The sequence below is a fragment of the Narcine bancroftii genome, chromosome 4, assembly GCF_036971445.1.
Source record: "Narcine bancroftii isolate sNarBan1 chromosome 4, sNarBan1.hap1, whole genome shotgun sequence".
Taxonomy (NCBI): domain Eukaryota; kingdom Metazoa; phylum Chordata; class Chondrichthyes; order Torpediniformes; family Narcinidae; genus Narcine; species Narcine bancroftii.
Window position 1 is genome coordinate 98,287,270 of NC_091472.1, and position 22,057 is coordinate 98,309,326.

The 22,057-nt window shown below is 44.5% G+C and overlaps 1 protein-coding gene and 1 long non-coding RNA gene across 16 annotated transcripts in view; one reads left to right on the top strand and one right to left on the bottom strand.

Annotated features, from left to right (window-relative positions):
* LOC138760885 (uncharacterized) overlaps positions 1 to 22,057 on the top strand; it is a 216,905-nt gene that overhangs the window by 141,320 nt on the left and 53,528 nt on the right. The window contains exon 5 of one of the 6 annotated variants that reach the window (XR_011355946.1): positions 19,793 to 19,916. The exons of the other annotated variants lie outside the window; for them this stretch is intronic. This is a non-coding gene — a long non-coding RNA (uncharacterized lncRNA). The remainder of the gene's footprint in view (positions 1 to 19,792; positions 19,917 to 22,057) is intronic. 6 annotated transcript variants of the gene reach the window in all.
* Positions 1 to 22,057, bottom strand: part of LOC138760884 (uncharacterized) — a 143,244-nt gene that overhangs the window by 77,163 nt on the left and 44,024 nt on the right. The window lies entirely within an intron of this gene.

Genomic DNA, 22,057 nt, shown 5'->3' on the forward strand with positions numbered 1-22,057 from the left:
GAGTTCCACCCTCATGTTGTACCTTCCAAAGTGCATCACTTCACATGTATCTGCATTGAACTCCATCTGCCATCTCTCTCCCCAACTCTGCATCCAGTCTATATCACATTGCAACTTACAACAACCTTCTACACTATCCACAACACCTCCAACCTTTGAATCATCTGCAAACTTACTGACCCGTCCCTTCAGTTCTTCATCCAAGTCATTTATAAAAATCACAGAGTAGGGGTCTCAGAACAGATCCCTGAAGAACGCCACTCGTCACCAGCCTCCAGGCAGAATACATTCCCTCTACTTCCACCCTCTGCCTTCAGCAGGGAAGTCCATTCTGAATTCATGCAGCCAAGATTCCATGGATCTCATGCCTCATGACTTTCTGATTAAGTCTACAATGTGGGATCTTTATCAAACAGCTCACTGAAAATCATATACACCACATCCACTGGCTGACCTTCATCGATTTATTTCATCATCTCCCTAAAAATCTCAATTATGCTCATGTCCCTTGATCTGCCCCTTACAAAGCCATAATGACCCCTCTGAGAAGACTATGCTTCTCTAAATATTCTTAACTCCTAAGAATTAAGGGTGCGAAGAACTGCCTGCTGAAATCAATATGTACAGTAAAAACCCCCAGTATCCAGCATCTGGATGCGGGATATGCAAAATTTCTGGTTGGCTGAGACTCACTCTTACAATGCCTACCTAATACACCTGCATTAAAAATACAGTTTAAAAGACAAAAGACAGTGCAAAATGGAAAGAAATTTGAAAAAAAAAATCAGTATTGTAGTCCTTAATTATGTGAAGTTCACTTTCAGGTAATTCCCATAACTTACAAAACTTAAATTTAAATTCAAACTCTGTTCACTGGCACTGTAACAATGTTGCACTGACCACTGCACTAACAACGCTGCCATCATAATTGACACCCCCTCCCCCAACTTTACGGATAAAGCCATTATATAATTTTCTTTTCTTTTTTTTCTTCTTCTTTCTTTCTTTTCTTTTCTTTGGCTTGGCTTCGCGGACGAAGATTTATGGAGGGGGTAAAAAGTCCACGTCAGCTGCAGGCTCGTTTGTGGCTGACCAGTCCGATGCGGGACAGGCAGACACGATTGCAGCGGTTGCAAGGGAAAATTGGTTGGTTGGGGTTGGGTGTTGGGTTTTTCCTCCTTTGCCTTTTGTCAGTGAGGTGGGCTCTGCGGTCTTCTTCAAAGGAGGCTGCTGCCCGCCAAACTGTGAGGCGCCAAGATGCACGGTTTGAGGCGTTATCAGCCCACTGGCGGTGGTCAATGTGGCAGGCACCAAGAGATTTCTTTAGGCAGTCCTTGTACCTTTTCTTTGGTGCACCTCTGTCACGGTGGCCAGTGGAGAGCTCGCCATATAATACGATCTTGGGAAGGCGATGGTCCTCCATTCTGGAGACGTGACCCATCCAGCGCAGCTGGATCTTCAGCAGCGTGGACTCGATGCTGTCGACCTCTGCCATCTCGAGTACCTCGACGTTAGGGGTGTGAGCGCTCCAATGGATGTTGAGGATGGAGCGGAGACAACGCTGGTGGAAGCGTTCTAGGAGCCGTAGGTGGTGCCGGTAGAGGACCCATGATTCGGAGCCGAACAGGAGTGTGGGTATGACAACGGCTCTGTATACGCTTATCTTTGTGAGGTTTTTCAGTTGGTTGTTTTTCCAGACTCTTTTGTGTAGTCTTCCAAAGGCGCTATTTGCCTTGGCGAGTCTGTTGTCAATCTCATTGTCGATCCTTGCATCTGATGAAATGGTGCAGCCGAGATAGGTAAACTGGTTGACCGTTTTGAGTTTTGTGTGCCCGATGGAGATGTGGGGGGGCTGGTAGTCATGGTGGGGAGATATACTGTTAAAGATAAACTCTTACTAGGCAGGGATATTGGAGACACTTTGGGAGAGTCGCCCCAGTGGTGGGGTATTTATTCAAACATAACTTTAAAACAGTTGCTGTGGGCTGGGCATGACTGGGCACTTCTGCTGGCTGAATATTTGCTTCTATCTTCACGAAGGGTTTGTGTGTTGCTTCAGAGAACATTTGCTTTTACAATTCTGAACTTTTTAAAAAAACTTATTTATCTTATTGTTATTTATTTCCTTGATTTTTTTTAGCTGGTTGCTTGAGGTTGTTGGTTGCTTGAATTCTGAATAATGGGGATTTTACTGTATTTTACTTGAAGAAGTTGAATCAGGTCTCTTCAACCACAATTAGGAGGGCAGCACGAGCTGCAGGGCGTCAGGCATACAAAGGATCACACTCAGCTCATGACTCTTCCTTTGTAAATATTTTGGAATGAAATTGTGATGTGGATGAAAATCTTTCATGACCTAATTTCTCACATGTAGCCCAAGATGCATTCATTTAAGGTAGAGTTAGGGAGGTCAAAGACTCCCTTGGAGTAAGGTAATATACTGGAACCCTTCTACCACTGTACTGATTGTGGTATAAAGGTGAGTTTCACATGAGAGAATGCCTATGGCAAAATAAGCAAATATTTTGGAAGGGAAAGACATTTCTTTTGCTTGAGTCAATGCTTCAAGTTCAAGTCAAAAGAGCAATTCCATACATTCCAGTCCTGCCGGCTTTGCTCATTGAAAATTAGAGCTCACCTATTGAATTGAAATAATAGGAGGTACTGTTCACAGCATGACCAGACAGGTCAGAACAGTTTGCTTTTGTTTTGCCTGTATGAAGAATGTATGAAGATTGCCAGTGGATTCTTGTCTCATTAATAGGAGTCATTCCTTCAACATAGTACAAAACTTTAACAGGGCTGATTGGAAGGAATGCCAAATCTCTCAAGTTTGGGGGAGGGAGGGTCATTTTCATCAGGATATTCATTGTATAACAAAACATAAAACAAAATGTTATCGTGAGAATATGGTGATCATACAAAGTAAATAATAGTAGAAATTGCACTGTGGAATCACAGAATGTTTACAGTGCTATTTGGCCCATTAAGTCCATACTTGTTCTCTGTAAGCATCCCACCTGGTTCCTCTCTTCACAGCCCAATAAATTACTTCATTTCATAACTCACTCCCTTATCAATATAACAATTGAATCTGCCACCATTCTTACCCCAGCTCCACAAAAAACTCCTCCTGTTACAGCTCTTTTGCCAGTAATGTTCATCCTATGTCCCTGGTTCTTGATGCCTCCAACAATGGAAATAGTTCCTCGGTATCTATTCTGCCCATGCATTTCATCATTTTAAATATCTCTCACAGAACCTCTTGGTTCACTCCAGCTTCACCAGAACAAATGAAGCGAATGAAAACTTTAATTTTTCTATACATTCATTTACATGACAAGGCCAACATTTATTCCCCATCCCTGGAATTGTTTGGTGAAATGTCTATTGTACTCTCCAGAGTCTGCCCATATTTCCATTGGTCCGTATCTTGCTGAATCCTTTGACAAACCCTCACTATCCACAACTCCAACAATGTTTGTGTTGTGTTCAAACCTACTAATGATACCTCTTGGATGATTCTCCAAATCATTTATATATGTAACACAAACAACAGAGGTTCCAGCACTGATCCATGCAAAACACCATTGATCACAGGCCTCCAGTCGCAATAACACCAGTCCATCATGATTCCCTCTGTCTTCAATTGCAAAGCTAAATCTTTCCCTAATTATTGTTTCTAGAATTTTCCTAATCACCAATGTTAAATTCTCTCATCACTGAATTTATCTTTCCACTCATTTTTTGATAAATGTAGTAGTTTTCATCAATTTCTAGTTGTTAGACACCAACTCAAATCTCCATTTAAATGGACAATTATCACCAGGACCTTTGAAATGTCCTTCTCTCACTACAGTTGACATTATCCCATCTGGACCAGGTGATTTGTCTTTGTGGAGTCCGCCTTTTTAGTACCTCCTATTTTATTCTTCAGTCTATCCAGAATTGCAACCACATCTTCCTTTGTGGAGACACCAGCAGTTCCTATATTGACTTCCTTGGGAGGCTGATGTGAAGTATTCATTTAATACGAAATTCACCCCATCTCCCTCAAAGTGTAGATTTCCCTCTAGTCCCTATAGTATGATGTAGAAGGCAGCAATAACATAGTCCAGTCAATTCAAGTCAAGTTTAATTGTCATCTGATTGTACAAGTACAACCTAGCGAAACAGCGTTTTGGTGCAAAACATGCAGATACGCAACCAGACATAACACACATACAGACGAATAATACATATGCAGGACAAGATTTTCATCTATCCAAATAAGTAAATAAATATTGCTTTGTATAAATGAGAGTCTCAGATGTTGACGTGAGCAGTCGTTCAGCATTCTCACTGCCCGTGGGAAGAAGTTGTTCCTCAGCCTGGTGGTGCTGGATCTGATACTCCTGTAAATCTTCCCCAACGGGAGCAGCTGAAAGATGCTGTGTGCAGGTTGGAAGGGGTCCTCAATGATTTTGTGTGCCCTCTTCAGACAACGATCCTGGTAGATCACATCGATGGGGAGGGGGGTGGGGAGGAGACTCCAATTATCCTCTCTGCCATTCTTATGGTCCTGTGGATTGACCTCGGATGCATTTCTCTACAGCAACCATACCATACTGTGATGCAGCTGGCCCGGTTGCTCTCAATAGACCCCCTATAGAAAGTTGACATAATGGTGGCAGGTAGCCTTGCCAGCTTCAGTCTTCTCAGGAAGTGCGCCTTCCTGATAAGTGAGGAGATGTGGAATATCCATGATAGGTTACTAGTTAAGTGAACTCCAAAAAACCTGGTGCTCTCCACTGTCTACTACAGAGGTGTTGATGTGTAGTGAAGGGTGGTCATCCTGGTCCTCCTGAAATCCACGGTCATCTCTTTTGTTTTGTTCACAAGATTTTCCACATCTTTTCTGTAGTGTGACTCATCCTCGTTGTCAATGAGACCAACTACTGTTGTGTCATCTGGAAATGTTGACACTGTTGGAGCTGGATCTGGCAATGGAGTCGTGGGTCAGTAGCTTGAACAGGAGTGGGCTGAGCTCACAGACCTGAGGTGCACCAGTGCTCAGCGTGATGGTGCTCGATATTCTGCTACCGACCTGGACAGACTGTGGTCTTTTCGATAAGAAGTCCAGGATCCAATTACAGAGATGGGTGTTGAGTCTCCAACAGCCTCTGGGGGTTGATCATAGTAAACGCCAAGCTGAAGTCAATGAACAGCAACCTGGCGTATGAGCTGTCATACAAGTAAGCCAGAATGGAGTGAAGTGACAAGGCTATAGGATCGACTGTGGAACAGTTTCCACAGGAATGGTCTGTGGAACTTAATTATCCATTTAGAATAATATTAAACAGTTTTCTCAGTTTATTGAAACTCTGAGATGTGTGCAACTAACATTGTTTTTAAAAACTGGTTAATTTATTAAAGTTGCTTTGGTGTGTGACTTGTCATGATAGGAAGTTGAAGTGAAGCATTAAAGTCTGCAGTCGCTATGATTATAGTAAAAACACAGAAATACTGGAGGAACTCAGCAGGTCTCGCAGCATCATTAGGAGGTAAACATATATTACCAATGTTTCAGGCCTGAGCCCTTCCTCAAGGTGTGAGTAAAAAGCAGACAGGCATCGGAATAAAAGAAAAGGCTGGGGGAGGAGTACAGACCAATAAACAAAAGGTTATAATTGGATATGGAGAGGAGGCCAGGAGAGAGGAAAAGTGAGAATTGATTGGTTGGGGCAGGGAGGTTAGCTCTGTGAATGCAGAGCAGGGATAAAGGAGACAAAGTGAAAAAGGAAGACGATCCTGGAGAAAAGGAGATGGGAATAAATGGGAGGGGGAGGGTGCCCAGACAGAATACGTGGTGTGGTTCCTCCAATTTGTGGGTGAACTCAGTCTGGTAGTGCAGGAGATTACGGCGTACATGTCAACAAGGGAATGGGGGGGGGGGGAATTGAAATAGGTGGCCACTGGTAGATCCCTGCTATTGCAGTGGACAAAGCTGAGGTGCTCAATGAAATGATCTCATTCTGCACCCAGTCTCTCCAAAGCAGAGTAGCCCAAAATGGGAGCACCAGATGCAATAGATGATCCCTGCTGACTCACAAGTGAAGTGTTGCTTCACTTGGAAGAACTCTTTGGGGCCCCAAATATGGAAGGAAGGAAGTGTGACATCAAATGAGCACCTCCTGCAGTCAAGGGGTAGGTGCCAAGGGGGTGACTGGTAGGAAGAGAGGAGTGGATAAGGGAGATACAGAGGGAACAGTCCCTGTGGAAGGCAGAGAGCAGAGTAGAAGGTAAGATGTGTCTGGTGGTGGGATTACATAGTAGGTGATGAAAATAACAGAGGAGGATATGTTGGATGTGGAGACTGGTGGGGTGGTAGGTAAGAACAAGGGGAATCCTGTCCTTGTTACATGTGGGAGCGGAAGGGGTCCAGGGCAGTTGTGCAGGTAATGGGTGAGAGTCAAGTTGATGATGGTAGAGATGAAGCTATGTTGTTTGAAAAAGGTGAGCATCTTTGATGATCTGGCATGGAAGACCTCATCCTGGGAGCAGATGCAACTGAGACCGAGAAACTGAGAGAATGGAATGGAATCCTTTCAGGGGACAGGATGTGAAGAGGTGTAGTCAAGGTAGCTGTGGGAATTGATGGATTTGTAGAAGATGTCTGTTGAGAGTTTATCTGGGACCGTGTTGCTAGAGATAGACCAAGTAAATTTGAGGTCATGAGTTGTAGCAAAAAGTGGGTAAAGTCGATAAACTCATCATGGGTACATGAGGCAGCACCAAAGTAGTCATCTATGTAGCGGAGGAAGAGTTGAGGAGCCTTGCCTGTGTAGGCTTGTAGCATGAATTGCTCCACATAGCCAACAAAAAGGCAGGCACAGCTGGGACCCATATGAGTACCTATGGCTACCCCTTTGACTTGTAGAATGTGGGATGAGTCAAAGAAGAAGTTATTAAAGATGAGGACAAGTTCTGCCACCCAGAGGAGGGTGCTGGTGAAGGGATACTGGGTGAGTCTATTGTCAAAAAAGAAGCAAATGTCTTTGAGGCCTTCGGTATGGGAGATGGAGGTGTATAGTGATTGGATGTCCATTGTAAAGATGAGGTGGTGATTGGATTGGATTGAATTCAGATGGCTGATTGGATTCAATTGAATTTATATGCCTGTCTGCTTTTTACTTAATCCTTGAAGAAAGACTCAGGCCCGAAACATTAGTTATATATCTTTACCTCCTATGGATGCTGCCAGACCTTCTGAGTTCCTCCAGCATTTCTGTGTTTTTACATGATAGGATGTGGTTTTGATTATGTGTATTAATAAAGAGATTTTTTCCACTGAGGGAGATTATCTTGTTTGGACTGGCAGTTTAAATAAACAGTGAAGAAAATTTAAAAAATGCTGTTGCCAGGAGTCCAGAATAGACAATGGAATATGAAAACATTGATTTGCTTAAGGACTATTTTATACATTAATTGAGCAGACTTCTATTTTGGACTGTGGTCATGAGTTGTATTAAGGCGGTTGATTGACTCAATTGATTTGTGTTGACAGGGGTCACTACTAACACTCTCTCTCTTTCCTTCTGCAGTGAACTGGAATTCTGTCTGTGTGTTGTTCTGGTGGCTGGCTCCTCCCCTTGCTCCACCCTCACCTACCCCAATATAAACCCTGGATTTCCTGCCTTACCTCAGAATCACCGGAGAACTATTGTGTCTACCAGTCATTGATTGTAAGCTCTTAAAAGCACGTTTGTACTCCTCACTTATCTCTAGGTGCAATCAGTCACGTTACACCTTCTCTCCCTCTCTTTCCTGTCTCTAACTCTCTGTCTCTTCCTCTCTCTCTCTTTGTCTCTCCCTCCCCTCCCACTCTCTCTTTCTGTCTCTCTCCTCCACTCCTTTTCTGTCTTTTTCTCCTCTCTCTCCCCTTAATCTAACCCTCATTTTTATATCATTCAGTGATCTCAGTTTTTAATTTCTCTTCTTCACTCCAATGTACTCCTCTACTTGTGCACCTGAAGTAGAACTGAAACACCCCCGGTTAAAGATTCCTCATATTTCAATTAGTGTTGGGCCTACAAAGCTTTAATTCCACTTTGCTTCTCCATAAAGTTCCTTCTGTTAACCTTACAATATTATCCCAGATCTGTGAGCATTCATCAGTGGATGGCCAAGAAGTATCCTGGCTTGATTGGCATTACTGGCACATTGTTGATTGAGCACACATCTTGATGAGGCAGCACCAAACAGGACTGCCCCTTCTCTTGGATGCCTCTTGCAACCCTCACTGTAAAATCATTTCAAAACTGAATTAACTAACAATGGTTAACTCTCAGTGGTATTTTAATAAACAGTTCACCTGTTAACAAACAATGGAGCTATTGAAGTGAAAGAGCTTCAGACGAATTTATCAAGGCTGCCAGAGGGAACGTGATCTGAAGAGGAAAGCCCATTTTTTGGTCATGGTGATACATTTGTAAGTCATGCTCTGCTGCAGTGATACCTCTGCATCATTGATTAAGAATGTAATACAAAAGAAAATACAAACCCTCTTATTGTGAAATAAAATTTGCCGTTTCTCCTTGAATCAATAGCAGTCTTGGGAGTGCCCAATTTAGGAAGATTTCAGGGAAAATATTTTCCAATCTTTATCATTGATTTTTAAGATCAAAATAGAATCATGCCCTTAAATTGCTTTCTTCGGTTTTTCTCACAAGCTTCTGTCTGTAACCCAGGAGAAAGTTTTAGCTTTTTAAAATGGAAAGATGAATCTTCACCCACTCATACACGGTGATTAATGTCCTACTTAAGTTTGGAGCAAATTAGATACAACATTAAAGATAGAAAGTTTCAATTTGACAAGATGTGGGGCCCATTCATAGAATATTATCATTATTGGAAGAATTAAGAAGTATGGATGCTCTGGTGATTCTCTGTCAAGTTTCTGAAGGGAACTATTTGATTCATATCTTTACATCCTTTTCTACAAGATAACCTTGATTAGAAGGAGGGGACAGATTCAATTTAGTTTTAGGTTTTTTTTTTCTTTTTATTTCTTTTTGTTCTTTTTTTGATTAACTTATTAAATTTGGGTTTAAATGTTTGGCCTGGAAGTCAGCCTGAAGAAAACTGAGGTCCTCCATCAGCCAGCTCCCCACCATGACTACCAGCCCCCCACATCTCCATCGGGCACACAAAACTCAAAACGGTCAACCAGTTTACCTATCTCGGCTGCACCATTTCATCAGATGCAAGGATCGACAATGAGATAGACAACAGACTCGCCAAGGCAAATAGCGCCTTTGGAAGACTACACAAAAGAGTCTGGAAAAACAACCAACTGAAAAACCTCACAAAGATAAGCGTATACAGAGCAATTGTCATACCCACACACCTGTTCGGCTCAGAATCATGGGTCCTCTACCGGCACCACCTACGGCTCCTAGAACGCTTCCACCAGCGTTGTCTCCGCTCCATCCTCAACATCCATTGGAGCGCTTACATCCCTAACGTCGAAGTACTCGAGATGGCAGAGGTCGACAGCATCGAGTCCACGCTGCTGAAGATCCAGCTGCGCTGGATGGGTCACGTCTCCAGAATGGAGGACCATCGCCTTCCCAAGATCGTGTTATATGGCGAGCTCTCCACTGGCCACTGTGACAGAGGTGCACCAAAGAAAAGGTACAAGGACTGCCTAAAGAAATCTCTTGGTGCCTGCCACATTGACCACCGCCAGTGAGCTGATAACGCCTCAAACCGTGCATCTTGGCGCCTCACAATTTGGCGGGCAGCAACCTCCTTTGAAGAAGACCGCAGAGCCCACCTCACTGACAAAAGGCAAAGGAGGAAAAACCCAACACCCAACCCCAACCAACCAATTTTCCCCTGCAACCGCTGCAATCGTGTCTGCCTGTCCCGCATCGGACTTGTCAGCCACAAACGAGCCTGCAGCTGACGTGGACTTTTTACCCCCTCCATAAATCTTCGTCCGCGAAGCCAAGCCAAAGAAAGATTTGTGTTGACAGGGGTCACAACTAACACTCTCTCTCTTTCCTGCTGCAGTGAACTGGAATTCTCTGTCTGTGTGTTGTTCTGATGGCTGGCTCCTCCCCTTGCTCCACCCTCACCTACCCCAATATAAACCCTGGATCATTTAATTAAATTAGACAGAACTTACCCTTTGTTTAGATTAGTGATTCCCAATGTGGGCACCGCCCCACCACCACTGTGGGCAGTGGAAAGATCCAAGGGAGTGGTGAGGGGATACGGGGCGGTGAGGAAAAAGGGGTCATTCAGAACCTTCTGTCTTGTTATTATTTAGTCTGCTGCAAAGTTTAACAAAGAACCCAGTCCAGTAATTTTCTGGCCCAACTCAGGGTAGCAGTAGTGAGCAAAATAAACAGTGACAAGGTGTTCTTGTGAGAGCTGGTCTCGGTGGCCACCATGCTGCACTGGCATCACTACCCCTGCACAGCGCTGCCGCCACCACTGTTCCCCTACTCAGCACCGCCACCACTACTAACCTCCACCCCGCTCAGTGCTTCCACTACACCCCCACCCTGCTCAGCACTACCACTAATCTCCCCCCACCCCACTCAGCATTGCCACTACCCCTGCCCAACTTAGTGCCGCCACTACCCCCAACCCTGCTCAGTGTCACCACCCCAAAGAAACCAAGAGTTTTACATTGAAATTCATGGTTTTAATGCGTACTGACTGGCTACACCAATTTCTGTACCACGTCTGTAGAAATTCGCAGTGTGGGCCTCTTTCTTTCTTTATTGTAAGTAATTTTGATTACTTGTCAAAAACTCGAGCATAGAGAAGATACAGGTTGGCTTAAATGTGGAACAGTTATTGTTTGTCCCATGTTCACAGCTAGTTCATGCTTGTCACTTTGTCAGATGATCTTTTGGCCAAACAGAAAACTATTTACTTAGCACCTCCAAGAGGTGCTTGGCTTGAAGTGTGGATGCAACAGATCTAAGGGTCACATTTGATTTACTTGTGTTTGGAACAACTCTGGATCCCGTGCAACAGAATCCAACTGGACTCCTCAGAACACCAACTCCTCTACTTTCTTAAAAAAACTAAGGAAGTTTGACATGTCCCCCTTGTCCCTCAACAACTTCTCCAGGTGCACCATTGAAAGCATAGTTGCTGGATGCATCACAGCGTGGTATGTGAGCTACTCTGGCCTAGGTTGGAAAAAGCTGCAGAAAGTAATGAATGCAGCTCAGAACATAACAAAAACTCCCCTCCCCTCTGTGAATTCCATCTACATCTCCTACTACCTTGAAAAGGAGACAATATATTGAAGCACTGATCATACCCTGGACACACTCTCTTTTCCCTCCTCCCATTGGGAAGGAGGCTGATGAGTGTGAAAGCATGCACCAATAGGCTTAAAGAGACTTTTTTCCCTACAGCCATCAAGCTCTAAAATGAACCCCACAGCAGAGCAATCATGGTGCCTTTGCTTGTTGATAACTGATTTTGTTTTCGTTGTAACTCTGCTAATTGCATGTTTCTATTTTAAATGCCTTTATGAATGTTAGACCTAATCTGTTAGACAGCTCACAGAAGATCCCTTCTCACTGCATAAGATATAATGTTACAAATAAACTTAAAACTGATTTCTCCAGACTTGAAAAGTTTTTGGGTTACTTTGGCCACATGACACAGGAAGGTATTTAACTTGATTCTTCTAATGATGTATAAGAACATAAGAAATGATTGCAGGAGGAGGCCATTTAGCTCCTCGTGCTTACTCCATCATTCAATAAAATCATGGCTAATATTTTCCCTCCATACTATTTTCTATCCTAAACTTACTTTGCTAATATATGAGAACAATCTTTAGATCTGTCTTGAATATACTCAGCCTATATGAGCCTCCACATCCCACTTAGATTGGGCATTCCTAATTATTTTTGCTTTTTATTAAAAATCTTTTTTCCCTTTTCCTCATTTTTTGAAATATTAGTATTGAAATTATTAGTTTTTGCCTGGCTTTGATAGTAATAGGTTTGGGTTAGAAATTACATTAGTTATACGATTTTTTTATTTTCCATTTTTATTGACAACATGGATCATATATATATTGTGTACTGTTACTTACTATCTGTAATTTTAAATTACTTTTACCCAAACTTTATATCATAGGCATCTATGTATTTGATATTATTTCCTCAAAAAACAATAAAAAGATTGAAAAAGAAAGATAGGACATTCCAAAGATTCACCAAAGAAATTTACTGCTTCACCACGGCACAGGATGGCAAATTCCTTACTTTGCGGTTATAACCATTAATTCTAAACATCCTAGATGAGGGTAACATCAACTCCTCAAGTCCCTGTTAAGTCCTGAAAGAGTTTTGCATGATTCCCATTCTTTTAAACTCCAGTTGTGTTTCATTTTCCTCGAGTGACACTCACTCACCATCTCAAGAATGAATCTGGTGAATCTTCATTGTATTCTTTCTATTCACAAATATATTTCTCTTTGAGAAGGGAGTTTAGACTGTACACAATAATTCAGGTGTGGTCTCACCATAGTCCTGTAGTGCTGGATTAGGAAGTCCCTACTCTTGCATGCAATAAAGGCCAATATACTGTTTGCCTTCCTAATGGCTTGCAATACCTGTTTGTTAACTTTCCATGATTCATATTCAAGAATAGCAGGTAACTCTGAAAACCAGTTCCTTTCACACCCTCGCTATTTAAAGAAAATCTGCCTTCCTATTTTTCTGACATAGTGGATGAGATCACATTTTTTGCATCATATTGTGGTTCTCACTTTGTCACTTTGCCCGGAGCCTATTTACACCTAATTGTAACTGTGAATAGTATCGTTTGGCTCTAAAGGTGTCATAGCTGAAGGTTGGTAATGGGGGCAAGCTCCTCCCGCTCTTCAAGGTGTGTGTCTCAAACGGCCTCTGACAGCTAAGTCCAACTCCTGGCCTTTATGTGTAGCATAGTTCTTATGATCGGCAGAGATGTTCTCACTGCCAGGAGAAGGGGCAAAGGCAGGCCACTGGCACCAGTTGCTCCAGGCAGATGGGGCTCGTTAACCACGGATGGTAACTCATCTAAGAGAGGGAAAACTCTGATTTCAAAACTCCACTGCCCTGTGGCTTACCTGCTCAAGGGAAAGGATTTGGGAGTAAACCGAGAAAAAATCCGGAGCCAGAGTCCCAAAGGTGGCTGACTGCTGCACTCAGCACCTGCTCGATGCTGCTGGCACCAAACTGTATCGACTTGCGTCGTTCCTTTGGACTTGTCATTAGCATGGAGAGGGGGTGGGTGCCACTGCATGGGCAACAGACAGATCTCCATATCAACTCTGCTCTGATTTACGCCCTGCAGAAGCCACTACACAGTGACTACTAGAGGCGTGGTGCCCATGGTCGACCACTACCGATGAAGGCCGAAGAGAACTGTATCTATCTCTATTTTATATTTATAATCTCTTTCAGCTATGGGGTAATTTGATGGATGCTGTTAGAGTTGTTTTTATTTCCATTAAAATATCTGTTCGGCTGCAGCAAGTAAGATTATTGCTGTATTTGTATATTGTACTTAATGTTCATGACAATAAGCTCATTATCAATATCCATCCCAGTATATTGCCCCAATATCAGCAATCTAATTTTGTTTCATAATCTCTTGCATGGAAGTCCATACACATCACATCAACTGGTTTGCCCTTTGCTTATTCTGCTTGTTAAAGCCTCAGCATTCTAATTTATTTGACAAATGTGATTTCTCATTCATAAATCTATGTAGACTCTGCCCAACCCTATAATTGTCTTGGCTCCTTGCTACTACTGCCTTAAAAATAGATTATACCATTTTCCCGGCCTCAGTGCCTGCCTTTAAAACTGCTATTCAGCAATTTGTAACCTTATTGCATAACTCAAGCCTTTTGATGAGTATGGGCTGAAGAGGTTTTCTGTTGTTTAAAACAATAATGCTAAAAAAGTTTGTAAGTATTGCAGGAAAATAATTGAATATGCGATAGTAGAGTCATAAAATAATAAAAATGTAAATTAAATTTGCTAGGGAAGTGAAGGAATCAAAACAATGTGATTGTAGCAGCACCGGCAATGTGTAACAGCACTGATACCGCGATTGTGCAAATCGGCGGTCAAAATAGCGGACGCAGGTGGAGCTGTGCTCAAGATGGCGGTGGGTCTCCTTCTTCAACAGCCATTGTTACAAACACAAAGGATCCCAAAACCCAACAGCAATAGATGTTCACCAAGACAAATGGTGACTTAAACAAAAGTTGCTTTTAATTATCTTTAAACATGAAAACAGAATTACACTTTAACTTATCACTATTAACTTACTTAACTTAACTCCCCTTCTAATTCTAAGTGCATGTGTGTGTAATGTGTGTGTAAGTTCAGAAAAGTTCCTTAATTCACAGTCCAATCTCACTTCTCATTCCTCTAAGTTCACTGGTGGCAGACAATTCTTATAAAGTTCACCAGGCTTTGGTGCTCGAAAGGTAAGTGGTTACCACTCAGGAAGGTTCTTGTTGGTTTGCAGAGAGAGATGTGTTGTTCCAGGACATCCACAACTGAGGTACTTCCCTCAGTCACCTCAGTGTCTTGCTGACGAAACTTGCCCCATCAGTGTTCTTTCTTTTAGGTCATGTTTCTCTTTTTCCAAGTGAAACATTAGACAGCCAGTCCTCTCATCTTGCATGAACCACAAGCTGTGACTAGGCCATCTACCACACTGGAGCTTCTGTTTCAGTTCCAGCTGCTCCCCTGGCCGAAACACAAGTCAAAAGACACTTTCAGGTGGCCAAAGTACCCCGATGTAAAGCCACATATCTGACCTCTATGTGGCTGTCAGGAGGCCACCTGAAAGCGCAGGAGGTGCCTGCGAGGCGCACTTGGTAACTGTCCTCTGGGAGAGATCATCACCGAAGCATTGAGGTTCCCCCCCCCCACCGGCACCTGAATGCAGCCGCCTGAAAGCGGCTGCTAAGGGGATGACAATCAGCTGGCGAGTGACTGACAGCCCCCCTCCCCACTGCCCCTGCCCCCCCCCCCCAGCGCGGGACGACAGGACAAGGGCAGCCGGTGCAGGCTGTCTGCACTGGGGCAGCCGGCGCGGCCTGTTAGCCCATGTCAGTCCCCACACTGATCTCACTGCTCTGCTCTCTCCCCATAGCCCCGTGTTGGTCCCCACACTGATCCCACTGCCCAATGCTCTCCCCACAGCCCCGTGTTGATCCCCACACTGTTCCCACTGGCCCACGCTCTACGCACAGCCCTGTGTCGGTCTCCACACTGATCCCACTGTTCTGCTCTCTCCCCATAGCCCTGTGTCGGTCCCCACACTGATCCCACTGCCCCATGCTCTTCCTACAGCCCTGTATCAGTCCCCACACTGTGGGGTGGCCGGTGCGGGCTGTCAGCACTGGGGCAGCAGGCGTGGGATGCTGGGGTGGCTAGTATGGGTATAGCAGTGGGATCAGTGTGGGGATCGACACGGGGCTGTGGGGAGAGAGGAGCAGTGGGATCAGTGTGGGGATCGACACAGGGCTGTGGGGAGAGAGCAGGGCAGTGGGATCAGTGTGGGGATCGACACGGGGCAGTGGGATCAGTGTGGGGACAGCCCACACTGGCTGCCCCAGTGTAGGGACAGCCCACGACAGCTGCTCCAGCTCTGACAGCCCGCCGCCCCAACCCTGAAAGGATAGGAGCCGGAGTGCACTCCTAGGTGCCTCCTGTGCAGCTGTCCCTTTCAGGTGGCCAGCACTGCCACCTGAATGACCATTCCACAGGTCTGAATCCACTTCTGCAGGCGCATTCTTGGTGGAGAATGCACCTCAAAGTGGCTAGACACTGCTCTCTCTCCCTCTCTCTCTCTCTCTCTCACACACACACACAAACACACACACACACACAAACACACACACACACACACACACACACACCACACACACACACTCACTGAGACTGAGACAGCCTGTTTGACTCTCCCTGCTTGCAAAACAACATGATCTTCTCCAGCATTCTCGTTCATCTGTTGCTTTGGAGTAAACAAGAACCCATCAGTGGCCTCTCTGAGCACTTGTCAAAGCTCCTGCAAAAGGATGTGAGAAAGCCACTATTTCTCCTCTGTTGCTTTAAAGACTATATAGTCCATTTTTTCAACAACATCAGTCCAATTAATACCTACTTGTGAAGTCTCCATAGGCAATCTTCAAAGTTTCTGTAAAGTCACTGTGGACATGAAGTCTCCAGTATTTCAAATAATACCTGTTTTAAAGTGTTTGTATGTAACCTACTCTAACCTTTCCCAATTTATCCCCCAAAAATATTTCTATATACTCTGTCACACTATAAAGACTACAAACAGGGGGAATGCTGGGATGATGTAATGATGTCACTTTGGCTGAGAATCTTAGGAAGTGACTTAAAAGTGGTGCCATTTTTAAAATTAAATCTTTCTTGCTCCAGCCACAGTGGTTTCTGTGTGTTCTTCCATAAGCTCCATGTGTAGCGCCTTGCTACAATTGGTGACCCCGAAGGTCCAAACGACTTTGTGCATCTGGGTGGGTTGGGAGATTAACCCCTCTCTGAGCTAATGAACAAAATGCTCGCACTGGCTGAAGGCCACTCGAACTGTGACATGTTTGAACAGGCATTCTTAGAGCAGATGCCAGATTTCATTAGGCTCCTATTAACTGATGCTAACTTCATCAGCCCCTGTGGAGTGGCCCTTCTGACTGACCAACTGTGCAAAGCTAGGCAGGACAAAATGTCCTCTGTACTTCAGGTTTCACGGCCCCAATGTCAGTCCATCCACCTCACAAGGAGATGAAAAGGCAGAATGGCAGCAATGGTGTTTTTACCACCATCAGTGGGGTTCAGATGCCTGCTGGTACACCCCCCCCCCACCCACCCTTTGCACCTATACAGGAAACAGCAAGGCCAGCCATCAGTAATGGCTATGGCAGCCGGCCACCATGATAGCCATTTTACATGTGTGAGACAAGAAGTCCAGACATCACTTCCAGATGGATTCTGTAGCTGAGATAAGCGTCCTGCCACCAACGACTTATGAAACTCACAACTCCACCACACGACCATGTATCATCCCCAGTCCAACGGCCTGGTGGAAAGCTTCCACCAACATCTCAAATCAGCAAAGATGACTCGCCTCACCGAAGCAAACAGGGTGGATGAACTACCTTTGGTGCTGCTCAGCATCTGCTCAACTCCAAATGATGATCTACGCTGCTCATCAGCCAAATTGGTATACGGCTCACCCCTCACTGTCCCCGGAAATTTTGTGCCAGCCCCTTGTTGACAAGATCAGCCTTCGTGATGCTGGACAGCCTCCGTGATAAGTTGGGTAACCTGGCACCAATTCATACTTCACGTCATGGTCAGCCACAGTCACATGTTCCTACAGACCTATGTAACTGTACTTTTATTTCTGTGCCAAGGGGCGTGCACAGACCACTGTTACAAAGGCCATATGAGGAACCTTTCTGAGTGCTTAGAAACAATGGGTCCACTTTTGTTTTGGACATCAAGGGCCAGGAAGAGATTTTCACCATGGACCGCCTTAAATGAGCCCATTTGGACTTAACTAGGCCAGTGGAATTTCCAGCCCCATGGCACCAGAATGTTGTGAACATTTGTGTTGACGGTTCTGGAGGGGTGGTTTAGCAGCACCAGCAATCTGTAACGGCACCAGTACCACGATCGTGCGAACTACTGGTCAAAATGGCAGACACAGGATTAGGGCGGAGCTGTGCACAAGATGACGCCGGGTCTCTTTCTTCAATGGCCAGAAAGACTAAAAACAGGGGGCATGCTGGGATGATGTAATGACGTCACTTCTGGCTGAGAAGCTTCAGACAGGAAATGACTTAAAAGTGGTGCCATTTTTAAAATTAAATCTTTCTTGCTCCAGCCACAGTGGTGACTGTGTGTTCCTCTGCACGGATGGCAGTCTCTTCAATCTGAGGCGCCTGCAAGCTCACACCAAGACACAAGAGCAACTTGTCCGTGAACTACTCTTTGCAGACGATGCCGTTTTAGTTGCCTATTCAGAGCCAGCTCTTCAGCACTTAACGTCCTGTTTTGCGGAAACTGCCAAAATGTTTGGCCTGGAAGTCAGCCTGAAGAAAACTGAGGTCCTCCATCAGCCAGCTCCCCACCATGACTACCAGCCCCCCCCCCCCATATCTCCATCGGGCACACAAAACTCAAAACGGTCAATCAGTTTACCTATCTCGGTTGCACCATTTCATCAGATGCAAGGATCGACAATGAGATAGACAACAGACTCGCCAAGGCAAATAGCGCCTTTGGAAGACTACACAAAAGAGTCTGGAAAAACAACCAACTGAAAAACCTCACAAAGATAAGCGTATACAGAGCCGTTGTCATACCCACACTCCTGTTCGGCTCTGAATCATGGGTCCTCTACCGGCATCACCTACGGCTCCTAGAACGCTTCCACCAGCGTTGTTTCCGCTCCATCCTCAACATTCATTGGAGCGACTTCATCCCTAACATCGAAGTACTTGAGATGGCAGAGGCCGACAGCATCGAATCCACGCTGTTGAAGATCCAACTGCGCTGGGTAGGTCACGTCTCCAGAATGGAGGACCATCGCCTTCCCAAGATCGTGTTATATGGCGAGCTCTCCACTGGCCATCGTGTCAGAGGTGCACCAAAGAAGAGGTACAAGGACTGCCTAAAGAAATCTCTTGGTGCCTGCCACATTGACCACCGCCAGTGGGCTGATATCGCCTCAAACCGTGCATCTTGGCGCCTCACAGTTCGGCGGGCAGCAACCTCCTTTGAAGAAGACCGCAGAGCCCACCTCACTGACAAAAGGCAAAGGAGGAAAAACCCAACACCCAACCCCAACCAACCAATTTTCCCCTGCAACCGCTGCAACCGTGTCTGCCTGTCCCGCATCGGACTTGTCAGCCACAAACGAGCCTGCAGCTGACGTGGACATTTACCCCCTCCATAAATCTTCGTCCGCGAAGCCAAGCCAAAGAAAGAAAAAGTGTCTCACTACATGCTTGCATTTTATGTTTCTATCAGTACTTGTGTTCTGTTATTTTCTTGCAGTTCCCCTGCTTTTATTTTTAGCACTGGTGATTTAAGCAAGAAATTATGCCTTCCTTCCATATATGCCTCACTGATCAGTAATTTCCTCTCCACTTACTTCTTTTACATTTGCAGTCCTGTTTTCTTTTATTTAAGTCATTCCAGTCAATGCACACAGCTTCCAATTTTCTGTAAGGTACTCACAGAGTCAGAGTTCTACAGCATGGAAACAGACCCTTCAGACCAACTTGTCCATGTCATCAAAGTTATCTTCCTGTTATAGAATAGAGAGCATATTAGCTCTTCCCTAAAAACCACTGCTGTCCCAGCAGCAAGGAGTGAGTAGTAGCAGCTAACCAGAACTCCTGCCCTGATCTTCCCACGTAATGGCAACTTCCAAGCCTCTGTACAGCAGCTCTCAGCTCTCCACAGCACATCCTGGGAGTGATGGGAATTGGTTGTAAGACATAAATGAATGATCAAAACCATCCCAATATTTAGATATGCAGTTAATCAATGCTTTAATGATGCAATGTCAGGCATTGCTAGCTTTGCCCCTCACTAAATGTCCTTGCAAACAAGTAACATTTTGCCTTTATTCTCATTGGAAAAAAGACTGTTGAGAAGTGTAGTGATTGCCATAAGGGGCTGTATCCAGAACCATAAAACCAAAATAATTGTCTACATTTAAACAGGATATATTCAAGCTAACCTTCAGCGAGCTAATGACCAACCACTTGTCTCCAGGGCTGATGGAGGAAGCACACACAGTTCCTTCATTTGTTATCTCATCATTGTGTGTACCTGAGCTGGTACAAGGTGAGTATGACCTCTGCCCTCCTCTAAGGGGGTGAGGACCCACTTTATACCCTCTAGGACAGGTTGAAGGCACTGTCAGGACTTAAACATAATTGTAATGTCAAGAGGAGTCTAGTTTAGGTGAGCACCAGGTACAGAAAATCATTCTTACTCACCACTGCCTTCATGAGGTTGGACATGGCTGGTGACTGAGCTGATGGGAAGGTGGAGGAAGAAAGGAGGAAGTGTGTGTGCCTGCAGAATGAGTAAAATGTGAGGAGTGCTGTGGGCTGAAGGGGGCAGGCTGAGAGCCTCAGTCCAGAGCATGAGCTCTGCTCACTAGAGATGTACTGGGACACAGGATTCAAGAGCACTCCTGCTTCCCACTTCCACAGCAAACTCCAGCCACACTTTCTTCATGTTGCTGACCAGATTTTCCCCCAGGACCAGGGAATATAATATCCCCTCATATCCATGCATCCGTGAGTTTATCCCTGGTTAATTCTAGATACTGTATCATCAATTATGGCAGGTAGAAAATAAGAGCAGGAATAGACCAGTTGCTGCAATACTCAGCAAGATCATGCCTGATTATCTCAATTCCATATCCCCATTGCCCCTTTTTCACTGTTGTCTAGACATTCTACAATTGCAATTAGAAATATGCTTGGTGTGGGAAGCTTTTGGAGACCCGTGTTCGTGCTTTTCACTCCACTGACGGCTCCAGAGTCACTTACAATAAAAACAGAGCTGGAGAAACTCAGCAGGTCAAACAATTTACTTTATAAAGACACATAACCAATGTTTCGGGCTTGAGCACTGTGTCTTTGTCGTTTCTCCTGCTGAATTTCTCCAGCTTTGCATTTTTACTTCAATCGTGGTGTCTGCAGACTTTCATGATTTACTCCAGCAATTACAATTCCAACCTTTTCATGTTGAGAGGTCAAAATATTCTCTTTTGGACTTTACCGACAGCACAATCCTATCCTCAGCGTGGTTCCTTCTGTGCCTTCAAGGTCACTAACTCTTTCTCCACCAACTTCCTGTATGTGGTTACCAACGAATAAAAAATTATGTTTTATAGAACTGTCACATGTTGGACCTCACAGGCTACATGGATCCAGCTGGCTTTAGAAACACAGTCATTCATTTAGTGGGATTAGTAGCAGACAATGTCTGCCACCAAATCACTTGGCACACTCTGCATTCATGACAACTATGAATGGGGCAAGGGAAAAATGTCAGGCAGATGGGATTAAATATTGTGGGCCAAGGGGTTTGTTCTTCAGGTTCTTATAAAACAACTATACTTTATTAGCTAAAGTACACAAGACCTTGTGCAGACATCCATCTTGAATCCAACCGAAGCTGCAACAAACTAGTCTCTGATTCCTTCTAATGGTCAGGAGGATCACGAGCACTCTATCATTACACCCCCCTTTCCTTGAGATATTTAATTTAACAACATTGCACACTAATACAGTATTCATTTCAATTTAAAGTTAAACATAAACGTAAACACAAACATCAGCAGCACAAACTTTTTAAGTGTGCAATTCTTTTTCTTTTAGAGTTTCAGCCTGTCAGGTGTTTTGATAATGCATGTGGATCTTCTTAACACGGGTGCTTGTGTCGTCTCTGCTGGTCCACTACTGTCTAGCACAGGTGGTATTTCCTCTGTTGGTGTGCAGGCTGGATCTTCTGTATTTGTCTGTTCCTGCAGTTTTCAGCAGGCTCTTTTGATTCCTCCTCAGTATTTGTCTGTTCTGACCGTGTAGGATCTTGGATTTACTTCCTCCAGAATAGTGGCCTTCTCGTCCCAAGTTGGAATCTCTGAGTCTCACTGTGTCATGTTGTACCAGTGGCCCTAAGATTTTCACTGGCTTGCCATAGATTATTTTTTTGTCTCCATTGCAGACACTTTGTTTCCATTTGACATCTCTGTTCTTGTTTGGGTCTGGAGAGTAGGGAAGTGTGGTGTGTAGTCTATATCCCAACAGGTGACATGCCATGTTCAAGTGGAGAAGTTCTGTAACTCAATAGAACTAGATACAGATATGAGCCACCATCTTGTGCTTTCTTGAGCACTATGTGAACCCCTTTTTCTGTTTTACCATTTGGCTGTGGATACAGAGGACTTGATGGCACATGTCAAAAATCAT